Below are 16,751 nucleotides of genomic sequence, written 5' to 3'. Positions count from 1 at the left end.
CATAAGGTACTGTAAACCGCGCTCCTGGGTGTAATAATATTAAAACCTATCGACCGTCTGAGGCAAATCTTCATATTAATGAGCAACATGCGGTAAAATTCGTAATGTAAGTAAATTATCGTGCTGAACAAGAGCCGTGGTTCTAAATTTCAGATTTTTCGGGTTCAACATATTACTTGAAAACAAGGCAACTTTTGCACATACATAATTTTTTTTCTTTCTCTTCCAAAATAGATATTGTAGGATTTGAAACTCGTATCCTGAAGAAAATAATCAATTTTCATGCACAGGTTTCCAATTTTACGAAGCGTTCTGTCTGAGTAAGACTCTCAAAATCTACAGTATGGAGCTCCGCACTCTCTATAATTTCATCCAAATGCTAATTCATTTAAAAAAAAATCACAAAAAATTCCCAAAATTTAAAGAAAACCAGATTGTCATGAATAACGGCAAAATGTATAATCCTTCAACAACAAAAAATGAGCGGCCGCTTAATTATTTCGTTACAAACTTTTCCCGATTTTTTTACCCTCTTCCACACTGTATCGTACCTGTAATGTAGTCCTACACCCCCTTTTGAACTACGTACCTCAATTTTTCGAAAAGATTCGTTCGGGAAGGATGGAATTTTCAATTTTTTGCACGTTTTTTTCAAAGTTGCTTATCCCCTACTCACATTTGTTACATAACGCAGGGCTTAGCCCCTCTCCCCCTTGTGACGCACCGTAACGTTAACTCAACCCCCCCCTCCCCCCTAAGCACATTACGCGATACTTGAATGGCTCCTAAAGGGCGTGGAGATTTTAAAACACCATAAGGAGGTACGCACGTGGTATGGGAGTTTCACCGTCAAATATCGATATAGGTTATCCTGCGGTCGACTCTGCGCGGCCACCCTCGCCCCGCATCACGCGCTGCCTGTGAGAGCGTACCTCGAGTGAGGTGGATTCGAAGCCGTGGCGCGGCGCGGCGGAGCCCGGGACCGGGGGGCCGGGGGCGGTGGAAAGGCGCGAGGCTTCTCCGGACGGGGCGGGGGTTGGGTTGGGGTGCAGGCAAGCGGCAAGAGTGATTTGATGTCAGCGAGAGTAAACTGCTTTGGTCTTTATCCAGGGATATACCCGCAAATAGAACGGGTTCGGGGCCGAATTAAAGCTGTTTACAGTACGGCAGCTTGAGAATATTATCTGTCTCTCCGATACCCTCCAAGCTCAGATGCGGGGAGGACTCGCATTATTTGAACTTCACGCAAGAAAGGTGAATGGGTTTCGGCTGCACCGTTAGGATGAGTTCGGCTCCGCCAGCTGCTCACCGGAGGTCCTATACCGCAATGAGAAAAAAACCCCGCATTAACAGTCCGAGCTTGCCAAATTTCCCATAATAAAATATTTATTCTTGAGATAAATTTTCATTTTATTCCTTTCATATTTTTAGGCATTATAGTTTGAAGTACAAATAAAATCATGTGAGAAATTCTAAAATTAAGACGCATATGTTATCAAGAGAATTCGATATTTATCAGAATAAATGTGGCAACGTTTGGGTGTTCATACTCCCTTTTGTTTTGAACACAGCAGTCTTGCCTCATGCATTACCTGACGCAGACCGACTAAAGTCAAATAGTTTTCGTGCATCCTTGTCAACACTTTACCACAGCCGTGCTCCATTCGCGCGGAATATCTTCATTGAGACATTTTTATTAAAATCGATACAGCTTTGGTACAGGGAGTCGCAGTGTCTTCACACCTTTGACTAGTCCAAGCAAATGTGACAGCTCAACGAGACCAGGAAAGAATAAATGCGAGTACAAAATAATGGAGTCAGGTAAAATGCTCTTAAAGCGTCTTCTCAAACTGATTAGTACATCAGAAAACCCGATGTGAGTCCAAAATATAAATTTTCAGTTTTCGTTGATAAAAACTATCTCGCTCGTAAGAACAGTCGGTCAAATTCTAAAGTCATAGTTTACGTCATCAATGATGTTTTGAGCATTTGAAATTGATTGTTTTTAATGCTGACAGAAAGGTAAGACAACTTCATTTGCGTTTTTCTAAAATTCGCGATTTATGGTTACTTCACTTTAAAAGCAGGCAAAAATCCAAACCGTAGAATAAACAGAATACAACAATGGTTTTTTCAATTTCCAATCTTCCAAATTGGCTGGAGGCATGCAGATCAAGGTCATCTGATCTATGATCCAAATTATTTCTCATGGTGCATAATCAATTCTCCGCAACTCACAGGCATTCTAATCACATTCTGAACAATCCAAATCACCTCACGCTGTGCGTTTCGCACCCGCCGTAATTTTTCCTGCAAAGCCTGTATATCGACGATAATACTGCAAAAACGCGTACGTAGAGGTTCAAAATCTCCTTTATTTTTTAAAAAGAGACCAAACCAACATCATAGCTTGAGATTTTCACAAAATATTCTTTACATATAAAAGAAAAATGACCGGAGTTTTAACAAAATTACTCTCAATAGTTTTCCATATAGAAAATGAAGTATTACAGGAAATCCTCAAGCCCGCAAACGGAGTTACGCAATTCTGCAATTTCACCGTCGATACCACACCCCTAACATCGGAAAATAGGTAAATGAGGACACATATGTTAAAATCGTTGAGAAAAATCTTTCTGCTAAAGGCAAGTGGTTAAAAACCACAGAAGCTCACAAAACTGGCTCAGACATTCAGTTGCAATATTTAGTCATTGTCAAAGTGATAAGCAACAAATTAACCAGCAAAAAATTAAAAACAAGTGGTAGAGTCATCCGATCCACGCCAAACTTCCTGGTTGGCCATTTGGTGACTATTCCTACTGTCTCCCTCGAGCGATCGTGACATCTGAAAGTGACACCACTATTCGACCGCGCAGGAGCTCGGGTTGCCTACACTGAAAACTGAAGGCAAACTGACAGTGGGGTAGTGTCAACGCTCCGCACGCCACGCTCGGTGAATACAGAATACTTTTCTCCAGGAGCCACTGTGACTTCTGAGAGTGATGCCACTATTCGGCCGCGCAGGAGCTCGAGTTGCCTACACTGAAAACTGAAGGCGAACTGACAGTGAGGTAAAGTCAACTCTGCGCACGCCACGCTCGGTGAATACTCTCCTCCGGTAGCAATATTGTGACTTCTGAGAGTGATACCACTATTCGGCCACGTAGGAGGTCGGGTTGCCTACGTTGAAAACTGAAGGCAAACTGACAGTGAGGTAAAGTCACAGCTCTGCACGCCACGCTCGGTGAGTTATTCCTGCTTCCTTTAAACCTATTGTTAAAACCTCCCATTGAGCAATGCGAAAAACGCAGGATCCTCGCTAAAAACTACAGTTTATCTCTGAACATCTTTAAAATATCCCACGCATATTCTTCTTAGTAAGATTCGCTCCGTGGGATTTTGGGGATAGCCCATTGGACCGTGTTAAACAGAAAGGAACCAAGGCACATCAGCTATTGCCAAATTTAAGTGGCTAATTTAATTTTTTACATGAAAACAATTGTGCGGATTTTCGTGCAAATTTCAGTGAATTTTCTCCATAGTACGAAGCGAATTCCTGCACATTTTCAAAGGGATCCGCACAAACGTTTTCTCGTAAAAAATTAAATTGCCCAGTTAAAATTGGCAATAGCTGATGTGGCTTGGTTCCTTTCTGTTAAACGCGGTCCAAATGATAAAATATGTCAAAATTTGATGCTCTCTGAATACTCTAACGCGTAGATTTTTGTCATCACGCGATTGCTTGAATTTCAACGTGGCCTTTGAGGTCACTCTAAACTTTCCTCAATCCCCGCATTGAATATGCGAAAGGAAGGTGGCAGACTCTTCTCCGAGTTTCCCACGCTCAGGAGAATAAATATTGACACGTTATTCGAGCGGCGGGCATTTTGGTGGATTAAAACAGATATCGAGGCTGTCACTTTAATTCATTCGGTAGACTAAAAGCTCGACCGTCGGCGGTTGTAACTACAATCCACTTATTCATGCAACACATCTCAGGTGAATCGGGGGTTTATAATACATGCAAATCATTCTGTTTGTGGCCAATAAACCTGGATGAAATAGTTAGGCCCGCGAAAACTCAAGGTTACCCGTGGGCGAGCCCCGCGCGATTATGTTTGTAGACAAGTCACGATCATATGAATAAAAAATAATCGGCTCCTTCTTGTGCAACGTTGTGCTATATTCCGTTTATTAGCTCGCCTTTCCCGGCTCCGCTCATTCATTCGAATATTCCGCGCTCCGGCGCACGGTGGACCGGATCAATGGGAGAAGTTGGACATGGATTTTTTTACTAAAACTACAAATTTTGATGTTTATTTCATCGCATTTTAAATTTTAAGGGGTGTTATCAGATGGAGATTTAACGAGGAAACCAATGGGCTCACTTTTAAAAACTCCAAATTTTGTGAAAACGGAGTTATGAGCTTTTAAAGTTTTCAAATTTTGTCCAACCTCCCTCATGGACTCGATCCCTTGTGCGGCGGCGAGGACTGCAAGCAGGTCACCGCGCGGGATTTTCAGCTCACGCGAGTGGTCTTTATTTGAATCGTGTCATGGATCGTTTGACATCCGATTGGCTGTCTCACAAGATTTCTGACCGAGTGGTCATTAGGAATACATAGTAGGCACTCGTTATGCTCCGGCTCCGGACCCCATTTTCATGTATGAAATTCAGCAAGTCTTAATTTAAATTGGACGGATTAAACCAGAATCGGCCTAACTATAGGAAACGTTGCCTGGTTGTCATTTTCGTTCTATTTCGCAGAAATAAGAAGTTGTGGCTGGTTTTGGTCGGATCCAAAGTTTTGGAGCCTGGTGCTAACTTCAGTTTATTGCACTGAAAAAAAAAGAAAAAAACAGATAGATTCTGAGATATCACTGTACACAGATTTGGGGGACGCCTGACGGACGGACACACATTTTTTCAAGTATGGTTATTTTGACGTCTGGGACCTCAAAACGTCTAGAAATGATGAAATTTCAACTTTTTTCCCACCTTGCAGACTGACAATGCTTCCTCTATCCTAGGGTAGCTAGGAAGTAAAAATAGGGTATGTTTATGCCAGAATTTTTTCCCATCATCTCTTTTATTTCTCTCCATTTTTCTTTGAATTAAAGTACATAAAATACCACTCACAACAGTGTTTTGAAGAAACAAGAAGTCGAAAATTTTCGCTCCCCAGTGTCTTCCCCATTCCATTTGGTCGCAATTGAAAAGTGGTGTTTGAACGTTCCAGCTTAAGCCTATAGGTTGCCCCACAGCTCCTTTTTTCCGAGAAATATTATGCATTGATTTAAATGGGCAAGACCGGGCCGATCAGGCGGTGAACAGGCGGAAATGCGTTTTTTGGGCTATAAAATGCGCCTAAAGGGAAAAAAACCGGACCATTACGCTCAGATATTAAGGGCCTATTTAAAGTGAGAAAATCACACTTTTGACTCAGGGAGTGGGAGTAGGGTGGTCACGGCGCAGCCAATTTTAAGATGCCGCGCGCAGCAAAATGATCACTTTTATTATACTCTCGTCAAATTCAAAACAGGTTTTTCGAAGTTAAAAAGAAAAATATACCTCACAACTAGTTAGAAAATAATGCATAATAGTTTGACTGTGAAACTGTAAGAGTGAGTATCTCGGTTTCGGTGTTTCAAAATCTCAGCTCATACCCACTTCAGTTTTTAAAAGTAGATCCAATCAACATTATGGCTTGACATTTTCATTGACAATTCATCACACAGTAAGTAAAAATCACCGAAGTTTTCAAGAAATAACGTTTAGAAATTTTCTACGTGAAAAATAAAACATAACAGGAAGTATGCAACGCCGCAAACCGAGATGCGCATTTTTGAAATTTCACCGTTGATTTGTTTCTGCCGTTAAGAACCATTTTTGATCATTTGCACTGTTGCCAAAATCACTGGAACTTGGAACGAAATTAGTGTAATGATGTGCATATAAGTCGCTTTATACCACTCCCTGGCGCTCTATGACACCTAAGTCCTAACCTCCACTGCCCTCGGTCGAACCACAACCCTTCCATTAGCGGATCCAGCAAGTTGGCAACATTACTTCTCTCCATTCAAACTCATGGAAATGTATCGATTCTTGGAGGGGCCAGGTGCTCCGGCAAGAATCGATTGTTTAACATAGGTTCAAATGGAAGGAGTCCGGTGTTGCCAAATTGCTGGATTCGCCTCTGAACCCTACGGGCATTGAGCACCTTAACATTACTGCTTCAATCCCATCCCTCCAACCACTCATTGGGCACCCTCTGCGCTTTCTCCCAGTGTATTTAGTGTAATAATTCCATAACAAAATCTTCGATGTCCATGGTAATATCGAATGTCTACTGGGGGAAATTCTCCTAAAGAAATGGCGGGAGAGATTAATGTTTAAGTCCCTACAAGAGCCCTTAAAAATGATGACGCATTTCCAAGAATGAATTGTCAATTGAAGAGGGATTCTTTCTCGTTATGCGGCCAGTGCGTTCTAGATAGCAAACTACGCAATATAACCGCATAAAGTAGGATCTCGGCATGTACTTTGAAAAAGCTGCGGGTCGATTGTTGAAAAGTTATCGAATGACTTTAATCGATAGATAACATTGCCAAGATGGGGATCTATCGATCTAGTTCATTCGATAGCGATTCAAGAATCGACCCGAGGGACCCTTGGAGATTATCCCTGATCCGCCACAAAGCATCATGATTCTATAAACAATCCAAACGCACATTAGCACATGAGGCTCTACCAGAAACGCGGGAGAGTAATTTTTTTCATGCAAATAACCGTATCGCCGGTGCGCGGTTCGGTGCGGCGCGCAGCGCGATGTTATCGAACTTGCTCGGATGCCGCGAGAACTCGAGTGAGTCACATCGGAGCCTCTGTTGTCATGTCCACCCAAAAACGAGGTTTCCCCGGAAAATTTTGCAATTTTTTATGCCGCTCAGCATCGCGAAGAAGTTGGGAGCTTACACTCAAGCACCACCTGCGAAGAAGAGCAAGCAATGGACCACTAGACAAGGTACGAATTTCAGCATTCTGTTTTAAGTTTCCTAACCAAAATTCCACGTAGAACACGACGCGCACAACAAAAATTACCAAAATCAACTTCTAACGAAGATATTTAATGATTCTTGATGCGTGAATTCAAACCATCCGCTTATGAAAACTCAATGCTCTACGTGATTCACATCGCGCGCTAAACATTGTTATGACAGTCTCTGCGATATAAAAATCTGGCAACCTCGATCTTGACGCTTTGGCTCAGCTATAGCAAATTGCTTATAGTTTGAACAATAAATGGTGGGAAATGAACATTGCTTGATTAAGAAGCTTGCTGAAACCGTTGTAGTGCGCAATTTGACTCACGTAGAGCTTTGAGTTTCTTGTGAGCGGGCAGTTCAAATTCCTCGTAACTATTGTGTAATAAAAACGTTAATATCTTCGTTAAGAGCTGGTTTCAGTAATTTTCATTGTGTGAATCGTGTTTTACGTGAAATTCTGGTTAAGAAACATGTATCAGATTGCTTAAATTCGTTCCTTGTCTAGTGGTCCATTGGGAGTCGTTCATACACCGAAAAAAAAAAAAGGATGCTGAATTAACATTCTGGATGTAAAAAAGTGTGCGAAAACTTGCCAAACGCTCCGTTAACCACCACAGCAGTTACAATAGCAATGTCAGAATGTAAAGCTAACTGCTGTGGCGGTTAAGTCAGCGTTTGGCGAGTTCTCGCACACTTTTTTACATCCAGAATGTTAAGTCAGCATCCTTTTTTTCGGTGGAAATGAGCGACGCTAAAAATCGCATTTTTGCCACTAGTGCCCATTACTGTGCTAAAACTCTAAAGGCAAGTTGAAATCAGAAAGATCTCCCTATCGGCTGAGCTCTTTTAAGTAGACGATAAATCACTGATCAACTTCATTTTCCTTCTACTTTCAGGTAAAAGTTATAATACCTTTTGAGAGGCAGGAATGAAAGAAAAAATAGAAGCAAAATATGTAATTCAAACTTTTTTAAATTATAAATAAATTGAAAGAAGATGAATAATACAGAAGATAAGAAAATAAAATAAAACATTAAACAGTTGAAGGAGTCAAAAAAAAAAGTTCGGAGCTTTGATTAAAACATGAAAAAATGAGAGGAAGACGAAAAAACAATGCCTAGCGTTTTGTAACGCGGTTCTGAACCCTTCTACTCCGGGCATAGCACCTAAGCACCCGTACGCGGGCTCAGGCTCAGACCCCTTTTCTACCCCTAGTAGGTTGCTATTGAACGACCCTTGAGAACTTGGTGCGACAAATTTTTGGATCTTGCAAATACATGTGCAAAAAATATGATTTACAGTATCCGCCATTCCCGAACGACTGATGTGATCCTTAGTTTGCGGGAAAGATAGGGTAGAAAATCTATACGTCATGAGTTTTGCCATCATATACCTCGGGCATGGGAGATATGTTCCGTTTTCTGATTGGTTTCATTTGTCAACATCTATAATGAAAATTGCAGTGACTAATGTAAAATGAGAAGAGGGCAACAAAAATTTTGAGGTGATCAGATGTTTGTTTTAATTTTTGAGGTCTCAAAAAAACTGTAATGAAACTTTGACGGTTTGTTCGGGCGAATATTTTACTTGCCCTTCCCTGTGAGAAAAATGTATCATTCATGGACAAATCGTACATTATTAACAACTTAAACTTGCTTTGGCATCGGTTTATTCACATTGTGAATGCGATGGCTAAAGTCGAAAAATGCGTATTTCCAATCGCGACGTTATGAATCTCAGCTCGAGTTTTATTTGAAAAGAGAACTAACTAGCGGTTTTTCTGGTGTTTTTCGTGCATGTGCTTCACTCATTCAAAACTATACACAAACAGTATCAGGGGATTGTCAACATTTTCTTTCGAAAAACCAAAGCATAATATTTGAGATTTTGAAATCCTGCATTGGAGATGAACAGTTTTTGATCCTGGCTATCGGTTGGCTCCTTAAATTTCCAAATTTCCACGAGTGACCTAAAATTGATGTAATCATGCGGAGAAAAGCACTCGCAGACTGCGTATGTAAAGTGACTGTGGGAAAAAGAGAAAATGATAGAGAGGGTTACTGACTTATGGCTATCAATCTCTCTCGTTAGTAGAAATTAACAAATCTGACTACTTACATCGAAATCAGATGCTCTCATTCACAGATTTGGCATGAGTTTTCATCCTGAAGTTTCGGATAGTTTTTCGCTTTGCCTCAATCGTCATGCAGGCATGTCCGCCAGGATATGCCTGCATATAGGTATGAGGATGAATGAATGCACATGAACAACGAAGACATTTTTTATCAAGCCAATGAAAGAACGGAATCTAAAGCTGACTAATAATTGTTTAAATCCACATTTTATTTCTTAAAATGAGCTGCTGCTCTGAGGAAGAGAGATGTACGAAAACACGTGTGCGGTTAACTCTTAAAATGTGTTTTTCAACCAGGAAACTGGAGGTAGTTTACGATTGACAATTCCAGAGTATGCTCTTAAAGACTTGAGAAAAAATAAGTGATGAGAATTGCACGAAAATATGTGTCCGTTTTCCTGCAAAAAAAAGATAAAAAATTAAAATGTTTTGAACGTAAAAAACTGAAACATGGTATTTGATTTACGGCCCCTCATTAGGATGACAGAATGGGAAGAATTGGTGAAGAAGTTTTGAGGATTAAGGCGATTCGTGGTGGGATCCAGTTTAGGTTGAATCGGAGTATGTCGCTTTGAAAAGGTCAAAAGTCGGACAAAAAGTAGCGCATTCGATACTGAGATCCATTATTACTGTACCTATTTTTTTTCGTTGACAAGCAATCTTTCTATTTTATCACATTTTGTATTTTTTGTTTGTTTTTCAAGGGAATAAACGTCTTATAATCCATGGAAAGGGGCTATCGTGTTTTTTGTTTCTCAAGAACTGAAAATCTGCCTACATCTTTGACCTTATGCCTTATCGGCGCGATACATCGCACACCAGTTCAACCACAAACAGACGCCAGCTAGAATCATCTTAAAATGTTTTCCTGGAAGACGTTGTAATTTCCTCATGCTGCGTTAAAATGGAGCTTGGCTATTTGGCCACCCTATGATTCCTCTGTCTGTATCTTTCATCTGGCAACAATGCCTCGGGAAAGAATAATTTCTGCAGATTCACTAGAGCAGAAATACAGGACTGTTAAGTCGAAAAAAATAAGGTCAAATATCTTACACAAGGTAGTCTTTTTTTTCACGATCTTGGACAAATCTTTGACAATAAATCAAGTTGAATAATCTAAAAAATTAGAAAGTAAAAATACATGAACATGAAAAAAACTTACACGTGTACGAGTGTTCACAACCAGGATCGTCATTTAAGGGAGCTGTTTGTCAAGGAAAGGGTGATGAGGAAAGTTCTCCGGAAAGGAAATAAGAAAGATAGTTTTTTCAGAAAAGCTTGAGATGATTGCACTGGTCCTCAATAGAGGTTGATTTCAACCAGGAAGGGTGACTGGTGGTTCCGCAAAGACTATGAACTGCAATCATTGTAGTTTTTTGAGCAGCTATTTTTCCACGGATGGCATATTAGTATAATCTTGGGATTTAGGAGGTTGCACGGAAGTTTTTCACATCGAATCATCGGAGAAAACGAATTGAAACATTTTCAGCAGGGCCGGATTTACCTACTTGCCGCCCATGGGCTGCCAGTATTTTGTCACCCCCTTCTCATTCGTTTTGAAACATCAATAAAAATCATCAAGTGAACGTGCCAGCGGGGGTGGGACGCATAAGACGCGTTCACTCGTGTTGGAAACATTATTTGGGAAAGCCCTGTCAACACTACTAGCAAAAATTCACCGAACTTTGCGCGAACGTTAAGTTTCGTAAACCTATCTCTGCGTGGACAAGGCCTTCCATTCGTAAGAAATGAACAAAAAAATTATGAAAGAACAAACATAAATGTGGTTTAATGATTTTAACTTCCGCCGCCGTGCCGCGCAGACCGCACCGTGTTTGGAGCAATGCGTGAAGTATTCCGACAGTTTTGTAGGCGCTATGAGTCTCACGCCGACGACCGCTGCTGAACGCACTGTGTTTGACGCAATGCGTGAAGTATTCATGCATTCGTGTAGGTGCTCTCCGTTTCACGCTGACCGCAGTGACCGCACTGTGTTTGATGCAATGCGTAAAGTATTAGTGCAGTCTTGTAGGAATGTAGGCGCACCGGAAAAAAAAAACAAAAACACATTGTATCTAGAGTCTACACTCTTGAAAACATTGACACATATATACCTTAGTGATGTTATACCTCAGTATGGTACGAGATACCTCAGTATGATTCACAGACCGCGAATCATTAGTTCATTTATGACTATTAGTGGTGTTCCACATGAAACACAAATTGCACTGGAAAAAAAAAACACATTAGATCTAGAGTCCAGACTCTTGAAAACATTGACAAGAAAATGGACTCTTGATTCAATCAGATTTTTGCTTAAATCAAAAGGAAATCCGCTCAAATTAAGAGGCTTGGTTCTTGATTTAAGCAAAAATCCGATTGAATCAAGTGTATTTTTTCTTGTCGATGTTTTTAAGAGTCTGGACTCTAGATCCAATGTGTTTTTTTCCAGTGATTGGTTTAAAAAGCCATATATTCTTCTCCTTGTGTTGCTCTTTGAAAGAGTAGGAATTTGTTGGAAACAAGGACATTTCCTTTTTTCTCAACGAAAAATTCATGTCGCTGTATATTCATTTAGCATTCCTATTGATTTTACAGGAAATGTTTCCTATTGAATAAGGCTCACAGTTGATTGCCACGGATACGGCTCGACCGCCCCAAGTCTCGGTGGCGTTAGCCTTTTTTCTCGACGAAAACTTCCTGTCGCTGTATGTTCATAAAGCATTCCTACTGATTTTACAGGAAATTTTTCTCATTGAATAAGGCCCAGAGTTGATTGCCACGGATACGGCCCGAGCGCCCGGCGTCTCGGTGGCGTTAGCCGAGTTATTACGTGGCTAACCACGATCTGGCACGGTGGTTGGAAGCGAGAGCGCGCTCATCAAAGCTCATAAAAAATACTTGACCGTCAAGTGTCAATGTCAATGCCAAGCGGCTCCCGCGCCCAGGCCGCGCCGCTCCGGCTGCTGCGTCGCGCGAGAGCCAACAACCGCAGCGCCGCGCCGCGACGCGCTTTTGAGAAGCCGGGTTTTCCTCCAACTGGCGCAGCGCACGGCGATCGCGTCAAAAAACGTGGTTCTTGGCGCGAATGGCGCGGCTCTGTTCTCCTCGGAATCTGTCAGGCGTCGTGCGCTGAGTACAGCGTCGGCGTTTTCACACTGCTTTTCGTGTTTTTCGATATCAGTGTGGCGTCTATCGCTAGTGTGCTCGCACATGCATTCCGCTGTGTTTTTTCTCCATTCCAATGGATAATAGAAGAAAAAGAAAAGCTCTTGCTCTTTACCATCTTGCCCTGAGACGGCAAAAGCTATTACTTCTGTTGCTACTGCACCAAGAGAAAGGCAGGAACAAAGCAAGCCCTCTCTTCAAACTAGAGCAACCGAGGGAGCATTCTACATTTTAGTGAACCGCTACCTCGCGGAAGATGACCGGAAGTTTCAAGAATATTTCAGGCTAACGAAGGAGGAGTTTGACTATGTATTGTCGTTGATAGAGGAGGACTTAAGAACGAAGCCAAGTAATCGTGTGCGCAACCCAATTACGCCTCGAGAAAAATTGGCAGTAACTCTTAGGTAAGTTTTCGTCTCTACTATTCAATTTTTTCAAAAACTATTTTAAGTAAAGGGAGCATCTCCTCCGAAAAAAAAACAATGAATTGGATTGCATTTTGCAAAAAGGAACCACTAGCATTGCAATGATGCTAAGAATGTGCAACTTCATCCTTTGCACTAAAATTGCGGAAATTGTGAAAAACTATGAAATTTATATGGTAATGTTTGATCCCGTCGGACCGCGGCTCCTTGCGCCGCGCTAGAGGACGCAGCACCGGTCCCGGACCGGTGCTGCGTCTTTGGGCGCAAGCGTTGGCTCGGTGACGCTTGGCGCTCATCGCGCGCTGTCATTTCGGAGGGAACCGGGAGCATTTGATTTCATGTCTAGCAGTGCAGCGCCGCGCCCAAAAACGCCGTCGCCGTTGCGCGCGCCCTCGCGCTAGTTGGAGGAAAACCCGGCTTGAGCGAGAGCGAGAGCGCTCGGGCTCGCTCCATCGCGCAGCGCGCCTCCGGCTCGTCGAGCGGCACCACCGATTCATTTGCGATGACCTTAACGAAAATTTTACTCTGTAATTCGGCCCTCGCCCCACGCTCCTCTCGCGAGCGGCACTTATTTTTTGAACTCGCCGAAAAATCCGTGCTGCCAGATTTCCGCGCATCGGCTAGGGATGCAGATTTTAAATCGATTCGACCAAACAATCGATTACATCGTTTTTTTCTTCGGATCGATTAGATCGATTTTTTCGTCGAATCGATTAGATCGATTTTTTCGTCGAATAGATTCAATCGATTTTTTCGTCGAATCGATGCAATGTCGAAATTTTTGGGATTCTTTTTGACGGCCCATAGTGGATCGAGTCAATTAGAGAGGGCGGACATGAAATTGTTTACTAAATTACAAATTTTGACGTTTATTTCGTCACACTTTAAACTTTAAGGGGTGCCTCCAGGAGAAAATTTCACGAGGAAACCAATGAAACCACTGTCAGAACCTCACAAATTTGTATAGACGGAGTTATAAGCGTTTAAAATTTCCAAATTTTGTCTGACCTCTTTTATTGACTCGGTCCACTGTGCGGCCGAAGATTTTTTTTATCAGATAGTAAGAGAATGAAATTTCACTTGCCGATAAAATGAAATTCGGCATCTCTGGAAGATGCTGAAGATAACGATTTTTCCGAGTCGATATTAAAAAAAAAAATCGATTTTTAAATCTACATTGATTCGGCTTTAATCGATTTTTAAATCGATATTGATTTTCATAAAAAATCCACATCCCTAGGATGAGCGCAGTAATTGTGGTTGAAGAAAGGACATTTGTTGGTTGCGGTATTCCAGGATTTCCATGGACGTTTCATGCAATATGATTACAATTTTACATTTACAATTTTACATTGCGATTTGGCTACTGATTCCAATGTAAAAGTTTGCGAGAAACACGATGGTGCCACTGGTTTTCTCTGAAATTAACTCCCAAGCTCAAAAAAGCTCTCAAGTTGAGGCCAAAATGGAGGGGATATCCCACGCTATTCTGAGAGTTCACCTCTACATCAAAACAAACTCTCCATGCAAAGATAGGGAGAAAATACAAGGACTGCCTCTTTATTTGGGGACTCTACAACTGAAAACACGGCATCATTGCTAATGTATTTGCTCTCTATCTTTGCATGGAGAGTTTGTCTTGATATAGAGGTGGACTCTCAGGGTAGGGTGGGATATCCTCTCCATTTTGGCCTCATCTTGAGAGCTTTTTTTGAGCTTGGGAGTTATTTTAGAGAAAACCAGTAGCCACATCAAGTTTCTCGCAAATTTTTACACAAGAATCAACAGTCAAATCGCAAATTCTTCACACACGCAACATCTCCATTACTTGCCAACTTTTAAAAGCACACTTTACATTTTCGCTCAGCGCTTCCCAATTATCCGCGAAGACGCCGAGGAAAAAGGATGCATTTTTGATGAATGTAAAAATATCGGCTGATACCTTTCACGCTCGAGAGAAAAATGGGCGGGACGTGAGAGCACGAACGGTTGGCGCTGCGTCATCATTATTTTCCGTTTGAACGCATCGAATTTGATTTAATTTGCTGTGATTATTGATCCATCATACTTTTAACGATCGGATCCCGCGCCGCCGGAGCAACGCAACAATAGATCGTTTTCGATAGCGGTTCGATGTATCGTTTGGTTCGAAACAATAGAACATAACCTCAAACAAAACGTTCAGGATTTTAGTCGGAAAAGCTGAAAATGAGAAAATTCCTTACTATTTTACCTTGCGATGCCATTTTACACTCATAAGAATCAAAAATCTATCAGAAAAACCCGTTTCCTCAGATTGCCCGATTGACTTTTGAGGCTATGTTTATGTGTTGAACCAACGCCGGAGCAACGCAACAATAGATCGTTTTCGATAGTGGTTCGATGTATCGTTTGTCTCAAAACAATAGAACATAACCTCAAACAAAACGTTCAGGATTTTAGTCGGAAAAGCTGAAAATGAGAAAATTCCTAGCAATTTCACCTTGCGATGCCATTTTACACTCATAAGAATCAAAAATCTATCAGAAAAACCCGTTTCCTCAGATTACTCGATTGACTTTTGAGGCTATGTTTATGTGTTGAACCAATCGATATCGATACAATCTCACCTATTTGATGGATCGAAAACGATCTATGATGCGTTCGGTCTCGGCTCATGGCCCACGATCAAGTTTTCCCGTCGAAAAATTTACGAGCGAGAACTCAGGTTTTAGTAGATAGACTTGTTTCGTAAGAGATACGCGGCGGCAGGGATAAAAAACGCAAACGAAGTTGGCGCGAATTTTCACTCGGCCGCTTGGCAAATTTTCAGCGAGCTAAGATATTTTCTCTTTCCTTAAATTCTCTTCTTTTTCTCGCTCTTCTTTTTTTATTTATAATTTAAACAATATAACTCATTGGCCTGAAAAAATATCTCGAGAGGCGAAGTACCTATAAAATTCAAGGACTAAAGAGGAAATTGCGTCTGCGAAAGAATATTTTTCTTCGTTTCTTTTCCACTCCGAATGTGCGGTTAATTTGTTGAAATGCTGTCTAGTAAACCGCGGTGCTTTACGCTTCATTCGTGCATGGGCTCATCATGTTTCCCGTCCGAGTTCTTTCCTTTGATGATGAGGAGCGTTCTTGATCTGAAACAAAGACGAACTTTTTGAAATGACGTAATTACAGGAAGGAAAAAGGATGCGCAAGGATACAATACTGCCGTGCTAAGGAAAAACGACGTATGAACCTTCAAGCGTTGCCAAATATTCTTTTCACGAAACATGAATTTTCGAGAAGACTTAGGAATATCTTTCTTTTAATTTTTCAGATAATTTGGTTCGCAATATCACCTGAAGTTCCTGAAAATTTCAAGGAAATATATTCATAAATCTCCGTAAAAATACACATTTTATCGGAGGAAATCTGGCAACTCTCGAATGTTCATACGGCGTTCTTCCTTAGCACGGCAGAATAAGAGTGGCAACGGAAAGTAGAAAGTGGATGTGATATTTAAACACGAAAGGAGGAATTTTAGGATCCAATATTGTTGCCCAGAAATTTCTTCATTCTAAATTTAGACTATTTCCTTTTCTTTTTTGTTTTTCCTCCTATAGTGACGATTTGAAGTCTGATTTCATTTAAGTTATAACTGTCTATCGATAGCAACGTTTTTGAAGGTATCACTCACTGCCAGTAATAGGACTCTTCGAATACCGGAACGGGACTGAATAGATCCACCGATGTGTACTGTTGCGTCGGTTCAAATTGAAGGGGTTCCTCTCCTTTTTTTTGTCGCATTGTACAGTGTTCACATCTCACAATACTTAAAAGGCAGACTAACGGGCTCTTCCAGAGTTTGATGCACAAGTGCACATGTGTGTGTAAAATATAGTTTATTCTAGTCGGTTAGTTAATTCGTTCCATTATTATTTACCTAGCTCATACAATTCAAAAATATTTCTCTTCGATACATCCACCCAAAACGATCACAGCGA

Source organism: Bemisia tabaci, chromosome 5, assembly GCF_918797505.1.
Source record: "Bemisia tabaci chromosome 5, PGI_BMITA_v3".
NCBI lineage: Eukaryota > Metazoa > Arthropoda > Insecta > Hemiptera > Aleyrodidae > Bemisia > Bemisia tabaci.
The sequence above is the reverse complement of the archived record's forward strand: the minus strand, read 5'-3'. Positions refer to the sequence as shown.